The sequence below is a fragment of the Mus musculus genome, chromosome X (assembly GCF_000001635.26).
Source record: "Mus musculus strain C57BL/6J chromosome X, GRCm38.p6 C57BL/6J".
Classification (NCBI taxonomy): Eukaryota; Metazoa; Chordata; class Mammalia; order Rodentia; family Muridae; genus Mus; species Mus musculus.
Genome location: NC_000086.7, coordinates 11,709,515 through 11,723,769, shown reverse-complemented (window position 1 = coordinate 11,723,769; position 14,255 = coordinate 11,709,515).

Genomic DNA, 14,255 nt, shown 5'->3' with positions numbered 1-14,255 from the left:
TATTGGCTAGTCGGTTGGGTAAAGCAGGGCTCAGTGACCTGTCACATTTGCTTCTGAGGCTCAATGTCTTTGTCTTTATTTTATGTTTAGTTTTTGTGGTGCTGGGGATGGAACCAAGAGCCTCCTGCATGCTAAGCCCATGTTCTACCTGCTGGACTTCATCGGCAGCCTATCTCTTCATCTTTAAAATGGTTCTTGTGAAGATGGACCATCCTAGTACTTGCAGATCCCTAACTGCAGGCATAACTTTCTTGGCCACCAATGCAACCAGCATCACTTTGTTTGAAGGTTTTCTGTAGTCACCAGAGCCCTCTCTTCCTGTGCACATGGCAATGTAGAAGTGGCAGGGGAAGGAGTCTCTAGGAAGAGCCTAGAAACCAGGATTAATGGGAGTCAGTGTGTTAGTACTGCAGCCCAGTATTGAGCGGGGTGAGCGGTGCCAGGCTTGTTTCTATTGGGTTCACAAATCCTCCCAGAGGCACCATTCACTTGTCCCCATTGTGAACTTGCCCGCAAATGTCCCCTCTCTTGGCTCCCTTCTCTTCCTTGTCTCACCTGCCTGGGCCCCTTGCCCTGCTTCTGGAATGGCCTCTCCATGATCCATTTGCATATATAAATCCTTATCTTGAAGTCTACTTCAGTAGAAAGGCAAGCCAGGGCACCTCTCTAGCTGTTTCCCCAAATCCTGGCACTCGCTCCAAACTGCCTCATGGATGACCCATGTTCACATCCAACTTGACAAATGTAAAAGTATGCTTCTTGCCTTAACCTTCAGGCCAGCTATTCTTCTGCCTTCTCTGCAATTTAGCAGTTACACTGTTCCCTTAGTCACCGAAGGTAGAAAAGCAGAAGTTATCCCCCCAACCCCAACCCTGTCCCTCACAATGGCCAGCACTTATTTACCTGGCTCTGTTAGCAGGAGGGTTACTCTATACTGTCCCCAGCCATGGTGGCTTTCTCTCCACAGATGCCCTCTTCATCCCGAACCAACTCTGCCAGCCCCCCTCCCCCTCCCCCGTCTCTGACATCTTTGTTGCTTTATTCCTGTTTACTTTAACCCATTCATGGCTTCCAAGCTGGACAAGAAAGCCCCTTGTCCCTCCCTGACCCCTGTATGATACCCTGGTGTCAGCCAGCCACCTCATCTTTCTGTGTTCCCGAGTCCCTGGAGCGGCCCCTGGCTGTGTCCCGGCTTGTGTTAAATTCCACTCACACCTTATGGTTCAGATTAAATGCTGTTATTCATTGCAGCCCCGTCCCCAGTGGGAAAGAAGCCCTCTTCTGTATGATTAGAAACAGTCCTCTTCATCTAGTCACTAGGGCATTATGTGCCAGGTACCTTTTCACAGGGTATACACGGGTAAACAAGATAGGCCTGCTCCCTGCCCTTGAGAAGCTCAGGGTACCAATATCTGTGAGTCTTGACTTATGATGGGGTTAATTCTTGACAGACAAATCCACTGCACCTTAAAAATATTCTGAATTTAAAAGATAGGGAGCTAGGGATATAGTATGGTTGGGAGTGCCTAACATGCATAAAGTCCCGGGTCCAATGTCTAGTACTGCCTATACTGGACGAGGTGGCACACACCTGTAATCCCAGTACCTGAGAGTTGGAGGCAGGAGGATCATAAATTCAAACCCCATATCCCCACCCCAGATAAATTTGGAGTTCTATGCCAGTACTTAACACACTCAACCTACTGAACATCTTCACTTAGCCTGGACCACCCTGACTTGCTCAGAACGCTGGCATTAGCCTACAGTAAGACCAGATTGACTTACACAAAGCTCGTTTTGTGATGCTGTTGACTGGCTCTTGTAATTTATCTGATATAACACACTGTAGAGTGTCCCTGCTTCCTCTCCTGACTGCATGGCTGACTGTGAGCTGTGTGTGGCTCCCGCTGAGTGTCCTGAGAGAGTGTCATACTGAAATTGTTAGCCTGGGGAAAAAATCTGAAATCAAATTGTGTAGTGTGGTTTCTACAGTATCACCATAAAGCTAAGAAGCCCTGAGACGAATGTTAAAAGTTGAGGACACCTGTACCATGAGAGAAGATACAGAAGCACAAGGGACCCAGAGCTATAAAATTATACACATTAAGGACAGGGGTGGCAGCTAAGTTTAGCTGTCAACTCTACAGACCTGGAAAGGAGGAACTTTCCATCAGATTGACCTTTGGGTACGTCTGGGGCATATTGTTGATTGCTAATTGGTGTAGGAGGGCCCAGCCCACTGAGAGTGGTACCATCCTTAGGGAGGTGGGCCTGAGTTGTAATGCAGTCGGTAAGCAACGTCTGTCCATTGCCTCTGCTTTTGTTTCTGCTTCCAGGTTCCTGCCTTGACTTCCCTGGATGATGGACGGTAACTTGGAAGATGAAATAAACCCTTTCACCCCAAGTTACTTGGCTCATGGTGCTTATGACAGCGACAGAAAGCAAACTAGAACACATATGAAGACTACAGGGGCTAGACAGGATTTTATCAGAAAGCCAAACATAAGAGCAGCTTAGAGGGGAGATGGTAGACGTTCAGTTGCTATCCTCCTGGGACATGAATCATGAGTAGAAATAGACCTGTACAACACGTAGACTGTAATGGGAAAACTATAAACCTTCAGACACTGCAAAAGGTCAATGGTGCCATGGGGCAGTATAAGGCGAGATGGGGCTGCGATGGGCATCAGGGCCTAGATGGCTTAGATGGTTAGTTTTTGGCGTGCTCATGCTAAAGCCCCCACACTCACACCTCAGATCTACATGGTACACAATAGCAAGTATTTATTTTGTACTGTTTTGTTTATTTGCTTGTTTTTTCCAAGTCAGGATTTCGCAGTGTAACACCCCCGGTTGTTGTAGAATTTGCTCCGCAGACCACGCCGGCTTTGAATTCACAGAGATCCACCAGTTTCTGCCTCCGGAGTGCTTATTTAGCATGTTTGGATCTTTGTATTGTCTGCAGTTGAGCAGGGCTAGATGCAGCCGAGGAAGCCAAGGCTCAGCGCCTGGCTGGGGGTTGGGCCCAGAGCAGTGCTATGCTTCCCTCATTCAGACAGAAAGAAGTACAGCTGCCTGGGAAAGGCTCATCTTGTGACTCATGGTCAACTCCAAATAAGGATAAGACTTGGAACCAGCTTACTGTTGCTTTTGCCCAGTGGTCAAAGGTGGTCATCATGCTAAGCCCTAAGTTAGTGGGGCAAGATACATCCTCGAGAAGGTGTGCAGTTGCATGGTAAGGGATGTGAGGGTGTGATTCAGCCACCGGGAGGGGCAAAAGGGAGTCAAACCCATTTTAACGCATGGACCGTGGAAGGTTTTGCTGTTTGATTCTGATACCAACTGGAAACTGTTGTATCGTTTCTATTCCCCTCCCCCTCTTGCACTTTTTCTTCTTATATTAAATTATCCAACCAAAATAATTACTCACTATATGCTCTTCTGTGTGAATGAGTCTCTCTTGTTAGTTCCAGTGGCCCTCAAAACAAGACCTCCTTCAGAAACAACCACTGGTAATCTCTTGTATGTTTCTTCTTTAAGAGTAAAGAAAAATATATCTCAATACTCTCATACAGAATTTTTAATGTTTTATCCCTCCCTTCTTTATTCCCTTCCTTCTTTATTTTTAACTTTTAATTCTTTTCAGAGAGTTTTCTTCTTTATTTTTAAAGACAGATCTCACTATATAGCCTAGGCTGGGCCAGAGCATGCTATGTAGCCCAGGCTATCCTCTAACCTGAGACTCTCTTGCCTAGCCTCTTGGGTGATGGGAAAACATACATAAGCCACCATGTTCAGCAATAGATTTGGGTTCTTAGCAAATAACTTCTTTAATTTTTTATTATTGCATTTTAATTTATTTTGCATGTGTGTATGTATATGTGAAGGTATGTTGGTGTCATGGCGTGCATTCAGAGGTTAGAGGGAAACTTGGCAGTTGATTCTGTCTTTTCACCAAGTGAGTCCCCAGGAGTCAGATTATTAGGCTTAGCCACAAACCCCTTTAGCTAACTGAGCTATTTTGTATGCCCATGAGTAACCTCTTGAGCTCCAAATCACTATCTGGGAAGACTGTATTGTAACATTTTCAAAGCCCAGTTTCCAAAGTCCTCACTGTGGCTTGGGTATAAGGTGTAAGTGTGGTTCACGAAATGAGCCACGGAACGGGAACATTAATTCCACTCCTGCATGCTATGGGAGAATTTTGAGACCCTTATAAGGACAGATATATATTGTATCTTCCCTTGAAAATAGTGCGACTCCCAAGGCTGAACCCTAACAGGCAATTCAGCCTGGCCAAAGCTCATCCCTGGAATGTGGCTTCCGGGCTGTAAGGAAATGCAGTACTCATGAAGAGCTTCACGGGCCGGCCGAGAAACCCAGACCCCTGCACCTCAGCTTTGGCAGAGCTGCCTGCTGCCTATCAGTTGTGTGTGACCACTGAGGGAGGTGGCTCATTCAGTCCTGGCTTACCTGTAGATGATTTTGTGTGAGACAGAGGTAGATGCCTCCTGCCTACACTGCCCTGTATTTAGATTCCTGGGCAAAAAAAAAAAAAAAAAAAAAAAAAATCAATGGACCATGGGTGTTAGAAGTCCCTGAGTCTGGGGGTAGCTTGTAACACAGAGATGTCTGGGCCACTTACTCTGTAGGTCCATAGTTCCTGGTGGAAGTGGAAGCCTTGGCTAGGCTGGCAGTGGTGCACTGCCTCCAGGAGCCCCTGGGCTTTGCCTAGGAAGAGCCGATCCCCACCCACCACCACCCCCAGCCTCAGGCTGGGCTGAGTCACTGAATCTTGGGGATGGAAATCATCAGAAGTCCCACTTCTGCATTCTCTGACATTAAGGAAATTGTGATCTCATTGTGACAGGAAGACATATAAGTTCCAAGTTGTTCTACCCGTGTCCCCAGGCACTATGTATCTTAGGTCAAATACCTGTTTGGTTTCAGACCCAGGACACAGGACTGCACTGCATATTCTACATATCAAAGCAGACCTGGCCTCCATGTTTTCCCAGAATCCCTCAGTCCCTACCTGACATACCAGGTCTCCAACTTTGAACTTTCCAGCCCAGGGGCTGGGCTACCCTTCCCCCAGAGGCTCTTCCCTATATAATCCAAGCATTCTGGCCTCCTCCTCCTCCTCTTCCTCCTCTTCCTCTTCCTCTTCCTCCTCCTCCTCCTCCTCCTCCTCCTCCTCCTCCTCCTCCTCCTCCTCCTCTTCTTCTTCTTCTTCTTCTTCTTCTTCTTCTTCTTCTTCTCCTTCTTCTTCTTCTTCTCCTTCTTCTTCTTCTTTCTGTGATCAGGCCTTGGGGCCAGTGAACTTGTCCACCAGAGAGTTCTGCCTTTAATACATTCTAATCTGGCTTGAATTGGCTCAATTCACCAACAGCGGAGAAATAACCTATCAATCCCCATCTGCATAAAGAGCCAGAGGACCTCAGTGAGGGGGACAATTCCGGTGGATCACATGATCTTGGCAACCACTAAAAGTTGAGGAAGGATGCTAGTTAGGGGGAAGTGATAGCTTTGTCTGTAAATATGCTGTGTGAGGAGTCTTGGAGTTGGTGATCATTGACCTTGACTCTGACAAACTCTCAGTGTTGCCACTCCTATCACAGTTGCCCCTTGGCATGCATAGAGGTTTGGATTAAGGATCCGCATGGGCACCAACACCTGGTTTGGCAAGTTCTTCATTTAAAATGCCCTATGACCTATATATCTCTTCCCACACTCTTTAAATCATTTCTGAGTATGCTTACTACCTCATACCATGTACATTTTAAGTAGCTATTAGACTGTACTGTTGAGGGAACGACAATAAGAAAACAGATTTGTAACTATTCCATATAGATGCAGATTATTTTTAGGATCCCTTTGTTTTGTGATTTGTTTCATTTTTAGAGATAGGTCCTTATGTTGTAGGCTGGGGCAGGCTCATTCAACCAGCCATAGGTTGAACAGATTAAAAAAAAAAGGTATGGTGGCTCACGTTTGCCACAATTCTAGTGCTTAAGGAGCTGAGGTATGAGCCACCATACCCAGTTTTCTAAAAATCTGTTCAACCTATGCTAGTTGAATGAGCCCATGTGGAGAGTAATGGTCAGGGGACAGCTGGCTTTGACCTCTGTGGGCCCTAGGGGCAGAGGGTAGGGAGGCAGGTCTTGATGTAACCCTAGACCACTGTGATGGTTTGTATATGCTAGGCTCAGGGAGTGGCAGGATTAGAAGGTGTGGCCCTGTTGGAGTAGGTGTGTCACTGTGGCTTTAAGATCCTCATCCTAGCTGCCTGGAAGTCAGTCTTCTCTTAGCAGCCCTCAGATGAAGATGTAGAACTCTCAGCTCCTCCTGCACCATGCCTGCCTAGATGCTGCCATGTTCCTGCCTTGATGATAATGGACTGAACCTCTGAACCTGTGAGCGAGCCCCAATTAAACGTTGTCCTTTATAAGACTTGCCTTGGTCATGGAGTCCGTTCACAGCAGTAAAACCCTAAGACAACCACTCAGTTAAAGGCGGCCTCATAAAAAAAGTGAAGGACTTGTAGTGTGGGTCCCACCTAATCCATGAATGGGGCGTAGACAACTTGGAGCTTCTGGGCAGTGCAGACTTCCAGACTGAGGCATGGAGGCAACCGGGTCATATACAGTGCTCCGGATGGCTGGGTTGCAGTGCATGTGAAGTTAAAATGAAGTATTTTTCCTCTTTCCGCTGCCAGGGTGCCATGGCCCATAGGAAACTGTTTATTAAGCAACAGCATCTTTATGCTTTTGTGGGCAAGGCTGGCAGGGAGGGGTGCGTAAAGATAAAGAAACCGCTGGCCCCACTCCCCAGGCATGGGAGCTAGCAGTTGTGGCTGAATCCCACTACCCACTGCGTTCAACTCCCACAGTTAATAACATTGCAAAATGAGGGCTGTGGCGGCTTCTTCCTTCCTCGGCATCTTTATAGGCAGGTTTTTTAATTTTAAGCAGGAGAAAAGCCATCAGGTATTTGAGGCTCCTGGGGGGCAGCTAATGCTTCCTGTCAAATGCTCACCCTGGGGTGCTTTGTTACCCTGACACCTCCCCAACCTAGAGTCAGCAGGCAAATCGCAGGACAAAATTCTTAGGCTGCAAGTTTATTGCATATTCATAGAATTTAGGCCATTAGGCAACATTAGCTGTTTTTTTTTTTCCTTCTACTTTTTATTGAAGTCTAACCTACATTCAAAGAAGAACACAGACCTGGGTATACAGCTTGATACCTTTTCAGGAGCTAAAAGCCCTTGCTTATGACAGCACTGAGGTGGGGACAGTCCCCATGGAAGCTCCCCTCATGCCCTTTTCCTGTCATTGCTTCCTGTAAGGCTAGTGGGTCCCCATTTTACATATAGAGAGGGACTTTCAACATGACCTGAATGAATACTATAGTCTACCTCCTAGGGTCTATCTTTTTTTAGACTTCCTCCCTCTCTGTCTTTATATTGACATGAAGCCCAAGCTGGACCTGCCTACTCATCACACACTTGAGGATGACCTTGAACTTTGTATCCTCCTGTTTCCTTCCAAGTGCTGGGATTAGAAGTATGCATCATCATGCCAAGAGGCCGTGGGGCTGTGAATCGAAACCAGGGCCTTGTGCATGTTATAGGCAAGCACGCTACCAACTGAGCTCCATCTTCAACCTTTATGTTCTCTTTTATGATGGTGAGACCTAGCTACTGTGTTGCATATAGATGTAATTTTTTAATTCTCACTGCTGTGTAGTAGTTCACATACTGTGATTCTTCCATTCATGTGTCCATCTGTTGCTAGCCCATGGGTTTGCAACTAGATTAGCTTTGCTCTGGCCATTCCACTCCTTTCTGTGGGTGTGTATGGAGGAACCAAGATCATGGTAGATGGGCAGTTGACTCTGGTTGAGATGGCCAAGCACTTTCCTACTACATCAGCTTCTAACTCCTAAGGCTGAAGATCAGTGAGAGAAACAGCCAATGAAAAGAAGCCACCTAAATATCTATAATATTTTTTACAGTCTACGAAAATAGTGTAGTAAAAGTGGTTGGAGAAAGACAATTTGAACTTTAATCTCTGCATTACCAAGGGTTGATGACGCTCTTGACTTTCTTTCTTTTGAGAAAGGGTCTTGCTACATAGTCCAAGATGGAGCTGAAGTCTCAGAGTTCCTCCTGCTTGCTGGGATTGTAGACATGCAGCACCATGCGTGGTTATAAGTGCTTTTTGTTAAAGTAGTTTGCTCTGTCTGCTTTTGTAAGTCCTGCCCACCAGAAGCCTCTGGTTCATCCTTCTAGAATAGGTGCCCAAACTACAGACTTAACATCGTCTTAGTCCATTTTCCATCGCTAGAATAGAAAAACCTGGAACAGAGTGATTAAGAAGAAGAGAAAGTTGCTTGGATGTAACTTTTATTTTCTCAAACCCTATTTTTAATGCTGGTTCTTAAATGCTTTAACCTCCTTTCTAGCCTACCACCTACTAGAGGGAGTGAAATAGAAAGGATACAGGGGAAGTGGACCTGTTTAGAAATGGTTCTTTGGAGCAACTCCTGTCTGTGTTGTCAAGAAATTAGGAGTTCAGTTCCTAGGTTAGCAGCAGCAGCTCAATCTACTTGTAAACACGTCACAGATGCACCAGCAGTCCAGTTTGGTAGAGTCAGGATAGCAAACACAAATCAGCAGTGGTGGCACTACGTAGCAGAGACAGCCAGGCCTCAGCCTCGGCACAAGTCAGCAGGAGAGACCAAGACCAATAGGAATGCCAGGAAAAGTTCTTGGCTGTGTCTCTCTCAGAGAAATGATGATCAGCAAAGACATTGCACAGCTAGCTGGACCAACAAACCAAGCCCAGTTCAGCCTCCTCCACTGTCCCTTGAGTCCTGTATATATTTTCTCCAAAACAGCATGTGTCCCCTACAGGTCTTGCCTCAGCATGTGTCTTGCCTTACTTAATCTGTGTGTCTGTCTCAGCTGACATCGCTGACATCACTGGCTATCAGCCCGAGTCTGCAAATGTGGCATGAAACTACAACACACCACCAAAACGTTTTTGGTGCATTTCTCTCTGTGGAGTCTTGACAAATGGAGCCCAACAACGCAATATAAGGTGGACCAATATTTGCTCGTCCTTCATGAAGAATCCTTTATCACAATGTCCTTTCACGTGCTTGCTCTGGCATCCTTTCACCTGTGTCTGCTTCAGTGAAACCTTCCTTCACGAGTCTGCCTTAGCCTTTCACCTATGTCCACTTCAGCAAAATGTTCCTTCACCTGTTTGTCCCAGCAAGTCACCATCCAACACAACTGACTTTCCAAAGAAACCTTAACTTTCCACTTCATTTGGGCTCCGAGTTCTGGAAGTGTAAGGGTATGTATGGTACCTACACCTGTCTGCTCTGCGGCTGGCACAAAGTGGGACAGCAGAGGGCTTAGTGGCCAAGAGAAAACAAAAGACCAAGCTTCAGTGCATGCTAACCTAGTGGATAGAAGAGGGCTTTAATCCATTACTGAGGGCACCACTCCTATGACATAAACACCTTCTAGCAGGCTTCACTTCCTGCAGCATCGAGGACTGAGCCTTGGTAAAAATTTGGTGAGGAGAAATCATAGCAAAAGTGAGCAGGAAGCCCTAGCAAGACCATCAAATATGTTGTGGGCCTGTGGCTACTATTTCTGGGCCTTTCTGTGTTTCAGGGGCCTCCCATGCCTAGCTCCAGGTTGCTTAGTCTACTGATCCTCTTCATCACTGTTGATGAAATGCTACTAGGTACTTGATTTGTCCTCGCTTCAACAAATGCTCCCTGCCTTCTGCTTGGGCATCTCCAGGTTGAATTTGAACTTGGGACTTCAAAGTGAATAGTGTGTGTGGATATTCATGCTACTTCCTGAAAGTCAAGGGGGGTGCCCCACCCTACCTTGATCTCCCATTTTCTTGGGAAAGAAGACATGATAACATTATGATTCTGGCCCCTAGGCCTGAGCCTTAAATATGACCTCCTTGGAGACTGGTGGGACAGTGTTTTGGGGCACCCCAGCCCAGGCAGAAAGGCATGCCTTTTGCCTGCTGGTCACCTCTTCTGCCAAGGAGTGTGCTGGCTCATGGCAGGAAGCCCAACAGACTGTTGGGTTTAGCTCTTGAAGGTGGCCTGAGGCCAAGGCATTGTGTCCGGCCAGCCCTTTCTGGATAAGCCAGCCACTCGGAAGAAGAACTGGAGAGGCCTCTGGACCCAGAGCCAGTTCCTCTGCCACCCTTAAGACAGAGGACATTTGGTGGGAGAGGGAAGGTGAGAGACCATAGTGCAGGGGCTCTGAACCTCTTGAGTTTGACGTAGAGGAGGTCATTTTCCTGAACAAAATCATGTGTGTATCTGGAATCGCAGTCCTCAACTAAGCTCAGGGTGGGTGGGAAGACTGTGACAGAGTCCAGCTCAGGCCCAGACTCAATGCTTTGTCGCCATTGCTGTAATATTTCCACTGCCAGGACTAATCATTGGGGGTGGGGGTGGGGCAAACCTGGCAATGGTGGCACCGGCCTGCTGGACACCTTTGGGGGATCTGACTAAGAGCAGGGTACCCCCTGCTCACCCTTGCATTCCCCAGCATAGCTTTGAAAACTGCTGCTTAGGCCAGACTCTGTCTTTAGTTGAAAAGATGGATTCCCAGAAGGGAGTGGGGGAGTTTGTGAACAGCAAAGTTCCTCAGGCTGCGCTCTGAGGAAAAAAGAAGGAATGTCACCTTCCTTAGGCTTGAGAAAACCCTACACCCCACAGGAGGAGGCATCAGAGGCAAGAACCTAGCTGGGAGGGTGTCTGAGCCTGGGTCCTCCGGGAGGGTGCTCCCCTCCCAGCTTCGCTGGATGCAGGATACCTTCACCTTTGGAGGCTTGGACCGAGAGCTCCTTCCCCTTCCCCTAGCGAGGCCAGGATGGCCTGCTTTTTGGCAGCCATCCCCTCCCCCTCCATCTTTCACAGCCATTAGAAACGAAGTGGCTATATTAATGTCCCGTCTTCACTGTGAGGAGGCCAGTGGCATCACTGCCACGTTCGCTCTCCCTCTAATGATTTGTCCTGGCAGTAGAAATATTACAGCGATGATTTCATGTAGAATTTCATTTGCCGTATTTTTTTTTCAAACCCTTGAAGAAGGAGCTGAGCGATTAATGGGTCTTTGAGAGATCAAAGCTGTATGTGGCACAGAGCAAATAATTGCAGCTAACATTGATTGGGGACACTGTATGTGTCAGGCACCGTTTCCCCACCACAACAACCCTGTGAGGTAGGCACGGTGTTTATCACTTGCATGATGACATACAGAGCCCAAGTCACTGAAGGGGTTCGAAGCCATAGCTGCATGGCTCTGCTGCTTTCCAGCAGTCCCTGTGCTACCTTCTGATGGTAGGAAGAGCATTGGAGCAGGAGGTCCAGGTCCCTGTCTACCCTGTCTATTCCTGAACTGCAGCCTGAAAGAAGTCAGGCTAAATGTTGATTTTTCTGGGAACCTGAGTCTGGGGCCTTCCTCAGGGCTACTGGGTGGGTCCTAGGTCTAGTTACTGGATCATGGACCACACATAAACTCTGTTACTCCTTTTCTAACTGAGCAGGACATGTTCTGCCTCAGTTTCCCCATCTCCTTTTATGAAAAAATAATGGCGTGATATTATATGTTGAATACCTACTGTGTTCTAGGAGTTCTTCATAGACTATGCCTACTGATCACGGCTCCTGTTGAAAGGTATCACAACCTGTCCCTTTGATAGGTCAAGTGGCTGGGGTTTGGAACTCCCTACCAAAGCACAAGGCCATGCTGAATAAGTAACTCCCAATCCAGGCCTGGATTGCTTTGCATCTCAAGTAGCTCACTTCTTTGAAAGGAGACTAGTTATTGGGACTGAAGAGATGGCTCAGCCAGTAAGAGAGATTACTGCTCTGGCAGGGGCCCTGAGCTTGACTCCCAGCACGTGTGTCCAGGGGCGTACAACTGTCTGTAACTCTTGCTCAAGGGAACCCTGCAACATTTTATGGCCCGCAAGTGTACATGAATGCAAATGCCCACAATTCAAAATAAAATTTAAAAAGGACAGAATAGTTACCATGTCAGAGACTTAGTGAGAAGGTTCTTTCCTCAAAATATACCTCTCCCTCTGGGAGATAACGATTAACATTCTGACATGACAGGTAATGAGTGAGCCAGGTCCAGAGATACTTTGCAAGTTGTTCAGGCTCATACAACTCAGTGATGTTAACTCTGGCTCTTGGACCTGGGTTGGTCTGTCTTTCTTTTGCCATAATGTCTCATGTGTGGAATCATAGTTAACTAAAATGAAAGTTTCTTAGAGGAAGTTTGTTGTCTGGCTATTTGTTGTAACTCAAGGAACTGGAAAAAAAAGGCAGTATTTTTAAGGCCACAATTGAGGAAAAAGTAGAAAGGAAACTCTCTTAATATAAGAATTGTTAGGCCTCCAGTGTGAGAAGCCAAAAGAGGACCAGGACTCAGTCAATTTGTCAATCCATCCATCCACCCACCCACCCATCCATCCATTCCTATCATCCATCCATCCATCTTCTATCCATCCATCCATCCATCCATCCATCCATCCATCCATCCATCCATCCACACCATCCATTCCTGTCATCCTTCCATCCATTAGTTCCCACAGCCATCCACTTATTCACTATTCTGTCCATCCATCTATCCACTATCATGCGTTGATTTCCTTATTCATTCATGCATCTAGTCAATCTACTCATACGTCCCTCTGAGGAGAGACCAAGAACCCTGAGAGAGTCTGCCATTCTGGCTGCTTGGTAAGTCTGTGTCCCCTGTCCTGGTTGTGATACAAGAAGGAAAATGTGTCCGAGTACAAGTTAGTTATTCATGAGGGCAGAGTCCCCCTTTCTGAAGAAAGCTGTCTCACTTACAGCAGGGGCAGATATGAGCACTTTGAGGTGGGATTGTGTGCTCTCATATAACTCAGATGCTTGAGGCTTGAGACTCCGGAGTAGGGAGACGGCTTGGTTATTTGCTCAGTGACCTCGAGATTCCCCAACCTTCTGAACCCAGGATTGACATGGGAGGGAGTCCCTGTCACTTCCTTCTCCCACACCCACATCTCTCAAGTGGGTGGGAAGTTTGGGAGGGAGCAGTCAAAGACAGTTTGCTCAGAAATCTCATCTGGTACCGGTGGCTGCTTGTTCTGATTTATAGACCAGATTTTTCTCAGGCCTAGAAAAGCCACAGGAAAGAGGACTGTAGGCATTTTAGAAAGCTGCCCATTCAAAGTCTGCTCTAGCACCTCTATTCCCTTCTGAGAGAACCCCCAAACCTCCTCAATACTCCAGGATCCGCAGCATAGCTTTCCCAGATGGCTTCTTACCCTGTCTTCATCTCTTTCTATCCTGCTGACCCCTCATTGCCTGTAGGGAGCCTTCCTCGGCCCTTCCAGCTTTCTCTGTTCATCAGTTCTGAGCCTGCCAAGCAAAACTGCCTTTGGGAACGTCTCCTTCGCCCTTCCTATGACGAGGCTCTCCTGCCTCGCTTAGCCCTTACAAGACTTCATTTAGGTTGACTTAATGCCCACTTTTCAGGTGAGTACACCAAGGCTTTGAGAGGTTCTCAATAAGCCAGATTCATCCAGCTAGTATATGTCTACAGGCTATAGTTTATATTTCTCCTTTCTCTCCCTCCTCTTGTGGCACTGGGATTGAGCCCAGAGTTTTGTGTATGCCAACGAAACACTCTACTAATGAGCTATATTCCTAGCTATCGTTTTTCTTCATTTTTTTTCAGGGGGTGGGGTGGGCTTTCATTAAGTTTTGAAGTCTAACCTTGAACATCTTTTCTAGCCTAGGCTAGTGCTGAGCTTGTTTTTCTTTCTTAAGGTAGGGAAGCTCGTGCCATGGAGTCTGGAGTCCTGGAGAGCCTGGAACCAGGTTCAGAAGGGGACAGCGGTGTTGAGGCAGACTCTGAAGAATGGCTTTCCAAATGCATGCCTGCAGCACTCTTTCCTGTGGCTTGTCCAGGCCTGGGATTATAACTAGGCACCACAGGGACCAAATGAGCTGAGGTCCCACTAGGCCCTGGTGTCGTTCCTTTGACTCATGCCAGAGTCTCAGTTTCCTTCCATGTTGAAATGGGGACAGCTTTATTACAAACCTTTAAGAGATCATATCTCATGCAAGCTTTTGGCAATGGTACCCGAGTGTGGCTCTCCAGTGGTTATAAAGAGGGATCTGAAAAAATTCCTGTGCTTTGTGGAAAG